The sequence below is a fragment of the Theobroma cacao genome, chromosome 5 (genome assembly GCF_053813885.1).
Source record: "Theobroma cacao isolate CCN51 chromosome 5, ASM5381388v1, whole genome shotgun sequence".
In the NCBI taxonomy this organism is placed as follows: domain Eukaryota; kingdom Viridiplantae; phylum Streptophyta; class Magnoliopsida; order Malvales; family Malvaceae; genus Theobroma; species Theobroma cacao.
In genome coordinates this window covers 30,187,279-30,197,692 of record NC_142643.1, presented here as the reverse complement: position 1 = coordinate 30,197,692, position 10,414 = coordinate 30,187,279, and the positions used below count along the sequence as shown (strand labels likewise).

General features: G+C 32.6%; 2 long non-coding RNA genes across 2 annotated transcripts; both read left to right on the top strand.

Annotated features, from left to right (window-relative positions):
• The first annotated feature begins 1,129 nt into the window (after nt 1–1,129).
• Nucleotides 1,130–3,036, top strand: LOC148762548 (uncharacterized). The gene is made up of 3 exons (XR_016026476.1): nt 1,130–1,257; nt 1,913–1,986; nt 2,857–3,036. It is a non-coding gene; the product is annotated as an uncharacterized LOC148762548 (long non-coding RNA).
• A 5,291-nt stretch (nt 3,037–8,327) lies between these two features.
• LOC148762547 (uncharacterized) lies at nt 8,328–10,194 on the top strand. The gene is made up of 3 exons (XR_016026161.1): nt 8,328–8,415; nt 9,071–9,144; nt 10,015–10,194. It is a non-coding gene; the product is annotated as an uncharacterized LOC148762547 (long non-coding RNA).
• Nucleotides 10,195–10,414: the final 220 nt, after the last annotated feature.

Genomic DNA, 10,414 nt, shown 5'->3' with positions numbered 1-10,414 from the left:
ATGATAGATATATTGAAATACCCCATACTTTGATATGGTGATAAATAAAATTGATCGAATGCATATTGAGGTCAATTAAAATGTTTAGAAGTGATAAAAGACGAAAGGAGTAGTTTAGGATAAAATGTTTCGCAAGTGAGAAAATAATAATAAAATAATAATAATTTTATCAGAGGAGAATTTGTGAGATAAAAGGCGATTTGGAAGTCAAGTGAGGCATAATAAGGTATTTTGGGTACCAAGGAGACAAGATAAAATTTTTAGAATAAAATAATATTAAAATATTAATATTTAGCCGGATGTCGAAGTCAATCAAGAAGGAGGATCATATGATTGATCCAAGTGGGGGAGAAGATGACAAGCCCGACTCTACAGAAATATTTGTGATGACATACATGTGGTGGATAGCATGTTTACATGCTAAGAGAGTCTTGAAAAATTTACAAAAATCGGTATTGTACCTAGAGGCACAATAAAGTTGATTTAAGCCTCGAACTAGATCAAATAGAGAATTTACAATGAAATTAAGAATTTTAAAGTCCCAGAATGGGTTAATATGGTGATTCGGAGTTCGAGGATCAATTTGGAGTCAAATTGGAATTTTCGCTATCCAGGGGCAAAATGGTCATTTGCCACCTGAGGACAAAATGAAAATTTTTAGAAAAGATTTTTGGCCCCATTTGACTTATTGGAGTAAGATTTGAGGTCTAGAAGTGAAAAATTTTAATTTCGGTATAATTTGGAGTAAAAGGGTAAAATGGTAATTTTACCATTCGGAATCGAAAATTTAATTTTTGAAAGGATTTTGATCAAATTTAATTATTTGGAGTGTGAAATGAGTATGAGGAGTGCAAATTATGCATTATGGCAAATTTTCAATTTTTGGGGCAAAAATGTAATTTTTGAAATGTTCGGGGGTAAAAGTGTAATTTTGAAGAATTTGCTCCACCAAAACTTTGGAAAAATCTGGAAATTTCACTTAAGACTTGGATAAGTCAAAGGGAATGCATGGTGGAAAAATTAGGACAAATGGATGGCTAAAAAAAAAAATGAATTAATAAAATATTTAAAATATGAATAAAATAATATTATTTCATTAAACAATAAAAAAAGGCATAAAAAAATCAGCCCATAACCCATTCTTCTTCTTCAACATTCGGCCAAGCAAGAAATAAGAGAGAGAAAGGAGAAAATAAAACCCTAGCCAAGAAATTTAAAGGGAAAATAAGTGGAAATTCAAAAATCAAGTGAAAAAAGGTAACATTTCTTAAATTTGTCTTGTGCTTTACCTTTCCCATGCATTTTTCATCATTTTTCATGGTTGAATCATGTGATTTGAGGATGATTTGAATTCTGAAAAATGGGTTAGGAGAGAGAAAGTTATTAGATTAATTTGATTTTGAGCTATGTTAGTGTTTAGTGTTAGTTTAGCATGTTTTTGAGCAAAACAACAAGAAAAATATTTATCTTCTCCATGAATTTCTCTAGGCCGAATCTAGCCAATGGTATGTGAGGATGAGGTTGACTTTATTTTAAGAGAATTGGGTGGAAAAATGATGAATTATGAGGTTGGAAATTAAATGGGAATTTTCGATACAATAAATTGAAATTTTTACCCACTAGGGGTAAAAGCGTAATTTATAGTTCGGACTGATAAATTGGACCAAATTCACAGTCATTGAGGTATTGTGGATATAATTGGATAATTGAAATTGAAATGGATGGAATTGGAGTCGAATTGAGGATTTTAGGAATTTACACCGTGTATAGGCGAGTTAGGTCGGACACCGCAATTAAGCGATTGTCTAGACATTTCAAATCCTATCTAGTGCATACGCATGGATAAGAGCCTGAAATAATTTATGATAAATTGACACAATTTACTGAATTTTGTGTCATGGATTATGGATAGGTGGTGAGTCAATTGTTTCGGGTAAGAGACTGCACCCGAGGGCGGAAGATAGGAGTATTTCTACTCCTAATACTGTGAGTAAACTTATTATCGTCTTAATTATCTAGAGTAGTTTTATACAACTGTGTGATTTTATGAAAAATGGGTTTAAATGGTAAATTGCTATGTTTTAGGAGAAATTGTGATTTTATAAAATGATTTTATAAATTTGCTGAAAAATCGAATACTGGTTTTAAAAATAGAGTAATTGGAGACTGTCTGCTTGTGTTGTAAATTTATGGTTTTAAATTGAATGGCTTATGACAATATATGAGCATGAATGGCTAAATTGATTTTGGTGTCAGAATTATTTGTATTGTGTATTCAGCCTTGAGAGGCTAGATTGCGATAAATTGCCATGTCATGCTAGAATGAATTTTATTAAATTGGTGGAGTATATATTAATTATTTACTGCAGAGGGAGTTCCGTGGACCAGCCTATTAGAGGGGCACGGTAAACTCCATTATATTATTACCTCGAACGGAGAGGCGCGTAGGGTATCTCCTGGGGTAAAGCTTAGGGTTCACTTCACGTTAAACCACCACGTGAAGGGGAACTCAGCCAACGCCAAGGAACGGCTGTATTTTTCTCAAACTAAAAATATATTTTAAGTGTATATGAAATTTTAACAGCCTTGGCGGACTCGGTTGGATGCCCTGCGCAAGGTATCACTGAGTATGAGTTTTGGCACGAGCCAAAGTTTTAAGAAATTCATAAGCCAAGTTGATTGCTCGATTTATATGGATTGATTTTATTTCATTGAAATGAACTGAAAGGTAATGAAATTACAGTATGATGACTTATTTTAATTGTCTCCATTTACTCGGCTTTAGATACTTTAGATGGTATCTGTTTACTCACTGGGATTATAAAATCTCACCCCTTCTTCCTATACATTTTTCAGGCTCAGGACAGTTTGTAGATAGTCGAGTAGGACGAGAACTAAGCTCGGAACTGCATTATAGAAAGTAAGAGTTCACAGTCTTACATCTTCTTGGTCAATTGGAGCCCACGTGTCATTGCAGATCAAAACTTATATTTTGGTTGTCTGTATTTCTATTCATACAATTTTTACTTTACTTTCATGTGCGAAAAATTATTTACGAATATTTCTATAAAAATTTATTTTATGAGAAAATAGAATATTTTATTTATTATTTTTGAATAGTATTAGTTGTCAACAATTTGCTTTCAAATGAACGTTTTAGATACTTAATTGTTTTTAAATCATTAAATACATATTTTCTGCTTACCTACTACATTTTTAGCAAGTTTTGAGATTTTTGACGAAAAATTACGAAAATACCCCTGTGAGCCAAAAAATAATATTTTATTGTTCTTATTTAAAATGACTTATGATTTTTTTGAAATGCGAGATTTAATAACTGTTGCTCACCGGGGAGATGCAAAAGTTGATGCTAAGCCTTGCGAGGTTTCAATCGACATTCGGGGTGAAGAATGTCTGTCGAGGCCTCGCGGCGGTTGTCACGGGCCCGATGGGGAGTTTCGGGTCGTGACAATTTTATTGGTATCAGAGCATGGTTTAAAGATCAGATATTTTGATTTTAAAGCTTTGGATTTAAAAGTTTTTGATTTTAAAGTTGTTTTAAGGAATCTACACTGACATTGCGTGGCCCCAAGTCTAGTTAAATTAAGATAAGTTAAGTTAGGTTAGATTGAATAGAATGTATGCATCTTCATATAGAAATCTACCTACTTTTGAGATGCATAAATAATTAAACAATTATTATTTGATTGCATATAGGTTTTGAGGTGCATTGGTGACATACACACCATGTCTAGAAGTGGTGGTAGTCTCGATACCTCTCATAGTGATAGCGAGAGATCTTTAGATTCTACAGCTAGAAGCAAATGGCACCTTGATACAGGTGATTCGGAAGGTGGTCCATCCCGAATTCCTGATAATAGAATTCTTAAGAACTTATCAGAATGGGTTCATAATAAGGGGAGCTTCGAGAGTAGCGAGAATTTTGAAAGTGAGAGTAGCTCCAATACATGGAAAATTGAACAAGATTTCCTTTAGGAACAACCTGGAGAGCACCTTAGAGAATGGACGAGGGAAGAAATTGCAAGGGGATATATTCGTTCTAGGAAGAGCGTGACAGTAGTCCGACACTTTCCACCAGGTTGTGGGAGAAATGTAAGGGGACAACCAGAAAAGGATAAGGAGAAAGTAACAGTGGCAAGTAAACCCTTTAGAAAAGTGTCAGGTGTACGACATTTTCCTCCCGGTTGTGGAAGAAATGCTGCAACGGTGAGTGATGAAGAATATAGGAAAATACAACAAGCCTGGATTGAGGAGCAAAGGAAAAAAAAAATCTCAGGAGGAAAACTCGGAAGAGGATCTTTAGGAGGACTCGGAGTAGAATCTTTCGATAAGATCAGATTAAGATGATGATCCCAAGGACATGTAATATTTTCGTAGGATTTTACACTACCTTAATTCTAAGTAGATGTTGTGTAAAAGAGATAATAATTATCTGTACAAAGAAGTAAAAATAGTTTGGCTTTTAAAGTATAGGACTAGAATGTATTATAAAATGGCTATTTAAGTAACTGAAGGTATATGGGAATCTTTAGTATGATAGAGCTAAATTGGTAATATAATTATTGAGGAAGGTTATAGAAGGAAGCAATAAGGTTATAAATGACATTCGGAATGTATAATGTGATTACTTTAATGATTGTAATTTAAGCATGAAGGGGATTATTCAGTGATGTTATGACAATATGAGATAATAGTTGGGCACAAATATAACCCAATAAAGTTAAATTATGGAATATGGGGAATATAAAATTTTGATTCAGTAAGGATTGTGAGAATAAAGTGAGGAGGAAGCCGGGCTATTTTCGTAGTTAATTATACCGAAAGTTAAGAAGATAATTGGATAGGGATGATAATAAATTTGAGGAAAGTTGTAGATAGTAAGCAACTTATGTGTGGAGTGGTATATTTATCATGAATTTATTACACTGTATGGAAAGGATGTTTTGAGGTGGAATTTTATGAATGTTGATAAAAGTCAAAAGATGACATGAGATGGAAGTATTAATCTGGCTTAATGTGTATGATAAGAAAATAGAAGGTACCTATACTTATGAACCTCATGATATATATCTAAAAGGGAAACCACTGGTTGAGAATGATTGATGTGGTGACTTTGAATGCAGACAAATAGCTTTGATGAGAAAATTTCTAATAGCTACAGTGCTTCAACATTGACTGTTCAACGCTGTAATGCTTCGAATACCTCACGCCTATGATGCATGAGTAAGATGGGAGTGACACGATAATGAGCTTACAAATTGAATTTTGGTTGTTGGTCATTGTGTTTTGTTATCTGGGAGTCTTAAATATTCTGGAGAATGTTTACCCAAATGAATTGAAAAACTTCTTTATTGCCTTGTATATAGGCATATAATTAAAAGAAAAAAAAATTAAAAGATTCTTGAGATGACTATATTGAGATGAGATACCAAGTAATGAAAGTGTGAAGGAAGAATTACGAGACTGGTATAGAAAATCCGTTTATGTAGAATATCATTATGAGAATTTGTAATATCTGTTTTGATACAGTAAAATGACAAGAGTTAGTAACAACATGAGGCTAATTGTGTGGCACCCTAGAAACTTATGAAGATGAGTTAGGAGTTGAATGGATGAGTATGTATTTATATATCTTTAAGAGTAAATGTTTTAGGAATACATAAACATCTTTGAGAAGAGATTCTAATCATACACAACAAGTATGAAACGTAAAATTTTTAAAACTTGCTGAGAAGCCTAACGCTAATCACAAGTTAAGGAATCACATGCTGTGAGACATAAGTTTAAGATAGATATTCCCAAGGAAATACTTAAGAGAAGTTTTGCTCTGGATCTCGTTAAAGCAAGCACTAAGTTATGTGTTTATAAAAAGGACGCTGTAAGCTGAGAGTGATATTAGTATTAATATTGAAAAATACTTGAGGAGAATCTAGTTTTAAATTTTACAATTTCAAGTACAATTTATAAATTGGTTAAGGAAGAATGATGTTATGTTCATATGAAGGAGTGGAACAAAAGATAATAGAAGTTGACCTTGAAAATGAAGTCAGATAATGAAACTTTCCCAATATATTATGGAAATTGGAATTCGAAAATGCTTAAGGCATACATGATTCAAATGGGTTCGAGTCTTCAGTGACAAATCAATATCGTAATGCAAGAAAGATACAAGGTAATATAGAGGCATGAAAGATGATTAAAGACAAAAGGATAACTCTTAGGAATTATGGTATTGCATGAGATGCAATGATCAAGTTGAGATAAATCTTTGAGGCATCAATAGGATTATAAAGCATACACGTATAATAGATTATAATTCAATGGAGATGACATTGTGATGAATGATATATAGTATAAGGAAACTCAAACATATGGTTGGAAATGATATGAATGATATGAAGTTATACACAAGTATAATAAGAAGGTTGACATGCACTATAAGAATTATTATATTGAAACTAGGATTGGGATACAGATGAATAATGGGGGAATGTAGTCCAAGGCATGTGAACACATGGATTCCTATATATAAAGAGAGAGGTTGACATTTGAAAATGCATGTATATATGTATATATGAAATTGATAATTTTACTAACTGAAGTGAAGAATGGTTCTCGGTAATTGAGAGATTTTGAAATAGTGTCCAGAGAGGTTAGTGAGCTAAAGTGTTAACAGACATGTAATGAACGATTAAAGTTATGAATGACTTTGAAAGTAAACCTTAAATTGTTTAAGTTTTTAATGGAACTCCATTAAATGAAGGGTTTGGACCAGTATAAGATGGATGAATCAAGGTTGAGAAAATTGGTATGGAGCAAATTAATAAAACGATGAATAGGTATACATAAGTAAGTATGATATGTGATCGAAATCGGTATAATTGAGATGAAGTTATGGTTCAAATGTAATAATGGTGATAAAGGCATGCTTAGTGTCTAGATATAAGAGATCATGGTTGTGAAAAGTATTACTGATCCGATTCCAAAGGATGATAATTGCCGTAAATAAAGCATTTAATTGAACTGAAGGTGAACGAAGGAAATAAATTGAATGTCCCCATAGAAGGAACAAGGAGTAGGATCATAGAAGGAGATTGATAACGCAACATCGATGGGAATTCGAGGACGAATTCTATTTAAGTGGTGGAGATTGAAATACCCCATACTTTGATATGGTGATAAATAAAATTGATCGAATGCATATTGAGGTCAATTAAAATGTTTAGAAGTGATAAAAGACGAAAGGAGTAGTTTAGGATAAAATGTTTCGCAAGTGAGAAAATAATAATAAAATAATAATAATTTTATCAGAGGAGAATTTGTGAGATAAAAGGCGATTTGGAAGTCAAGTGAGGCATAATAAGGTATTTTGGGTACCAAGGAGACAAGATAAAATTTTTAGAATAAAATAATATTAAAATATTAATATTTAGCCGGATGTCGAAGTCAATCAAGAAGGAGGATCATATGATTGATCCAAGTGGGGGAGAAGATGACAAGCCCGACTCTACAGAAATATTTGTGATGACATACATGTGGTGGATAGCATGTTTACATGCTAAGAGAGTCTTGAAAAATTTACAAAAATCGGTATTGTACCTAGAGGTACAATAAAGTTGATTTAAGCCTCGAACTAGATCAAATAGAGAATTTACAATGAAATTAAGAATTTTAAAGTCCCAGAATGGGTTAATATGGTGATTCGGAGTTCGAGGATCAATTTGGAGTCAAATTGGAATTTTCGCTATCCAGGGGTAAAATGGTCATTTGCCACCTGGGGACAAAATGAAAATTTTTAGAAAAGATTTTTGGCCCCATTTGACTTATTGGAGTAAGATTTGAGGTCTAGAAGTGAAAAATTTTAATTTCGGTATAATTTGGAGTAAAAGGGTAAAATGGTAATTTTACCATTCGGAATCGAAAATTTAATTTTTGAAAGGATTTTGATCAAATTTAATTATTTGGAGTGTGAAATGAGTATGAGGAGTGCAAATTATGCATTATGGCAAATTTTCAATTTTTGGGGCAAAAATGTAATTTTTGAAATGTTCGGGGGCAAAAGTGTAATTTTGAAGAATTTGCTCCACCAAAACTTTGGAAAAATCTGGAAATTTCACTTAAGACTTGGATAAGTCAAAGGGAATGCATGGTGGAAAAATTAGGACAAATGGATGGCTAAAAAAAAAAATGAATTAATAAAATATTTAAAATATGAATAAAATAATATTATTTCATTAAACAATAAAAAAAGGCATAAAAAAATCAGCCCATAACCCATTCTTCTTCTTCAACATTCGGCCAAGCAAGAAATAAGAGAGAGAAAGGAGAAAATAAAACCCTAGCCAAGAAATTTAAAGGGAAAATAAGTGAAAATTCAAAAATCAAGTGAAAAAGGTAACATTTCTTAAATTTGTCTTGTGCTTTACCTTTCCCATGCATTTTTCATCATTTTTCATGGTTGAATCATGTGATTTGAGGATGATTTGAATTCTGAAAAATGGGTTAGGAGAGAGAAAGTTATTAGATTAATTTGATTTTGAGCTATGTTAGTGTTTAGTGTTAGTTTAGCATGTTTTTGAGCAAAACAACAAGAAAAATATTTATCTTCTCCATGAATTTCTCTAGGCCGAATCTAGCCAATGGTATGTGAGGATGAGGTTGACTTTATTTTAAGAGAATTGGGTGGAAAAATGATGAATTATGAGGTTGGAAATTAAATGGGAATTTTCGATACAATAAATTGAAATTTTTACCCACTAGGGGTAAAAGCGTAATTTATAGTTCGGACTGATAAATTGGACCAAATTCACAGTCATTGAGGTATTGTGGATATAATTGGATAATTGAAATTGAAATGGATGGAATTGGAGTCGAATTGAGGATTTTAGGAATTTACACCGTGTATAGGCGAGTTAGGTCGGACACCGCAATTAAGCGATTGTCTAGACATTTCAAATCCTATCTAGTGCATACGCATGGATAAGAGCCTGAAATAATTTATGATAAATTGACACAATTTACTGAATTTTGTGTCATGGATTATGGATAGGTGGTGAGTCAATTGTTTCGGGTAAGAGACTGCACCCGAGGGCGGAAGATAGGAGTATTTCTACTCCTAATACTGTGAGTAAACTTATTATCGTCTTAATTATCTAGAGTAGTTTTATACAACTGTGTGATTTTATGAAAAATGGGTTTAAATGATAAATTGCTATGTTTTAGGAGAAATTGTGATTTTATAAAATGATTTTATAAATTTGCTGAAAAATCGAATACTGGTTTTAAAAATAGAGTAATTGGAGACTGTCTGCTTGTGTTGTAAATTTATGGTTTTAAATTGAATGGCTTATGACAATATATGAGCATGAATGGCTAAATTGATTTTGGTGTCAGAATTATTTGTATTGTGTATTCAGCCTTGAGAGGCTAGATTGCGATAAATTGCCATGTCATGCTAGAATGAATTTTATTAAATTGGTGGAGTATATATTAATTATTTACTGCAGAGGGAGTTCCGTGGACCAGCCTATTAGAGGGGCACGGTAAACTCCATTATATTATTACCTCGAACGGAGAGGCGCGTAGGGTATCTCCTGGGGTAAAGCTTAGGGTTCACTTCACGTTAAACCACCACGTGAAGGGGAACTCAGCCAACGCCAAGGAACGGCTGTATTTTTCTCAAACTAAAAATATATTTTAAGTGTATATGAAATTTTAACAGCCTTGGCGGACTCGGTTGGATGCCCTGCGCAAGGTATCACTGAGTATGAGTTTTGGCACGAGCCAAAGTTTTAAGAAATTCATAAGCCAAGTTGATTGCTCGATTTATATGGATTGATTTTATTTCATTGAAATGAACTGAAAGGTAATGAAATTACAGTATGATGACTTATTTTAATTGTCTCCATTTACTCGGCTTTAGATACTTTAGATGGTATCTGTTTACTCACTGGGATTATAAAATCTCACCCCTTCTTCCTATACATTTTTCAGGCTCAGGACAGTTTGTAGATAGTCGAGTAGGACGAGAACTAAGCTCGGAACTGCATTATAGAAAGTAAGAGTTCACAGTCTTACATCTTCTTGGTCAATTGGAGCCCACGTGTCATTGCAGATCAAAACTTATATTTTGGTTGTCTGTATTTCTATTCATACAATTTTTACTTTACTTTCATGTGCGAAAAATTATTTACGAATATTTCTATAAAAATTTATTTTATGAGAAAATAGAATATTTTATTTATTATTTTTGAATAGTATTAGTTGTCAACAATTTGCTTTCAAATGAACGTTTTAGATACTTAATTGTTTTTAAATCATTAAATACATATTTTCTGCTTACCTACTACATTTTTAGCAAGTTTTGAGATTTTTGACGAAAAATTACGAAAAT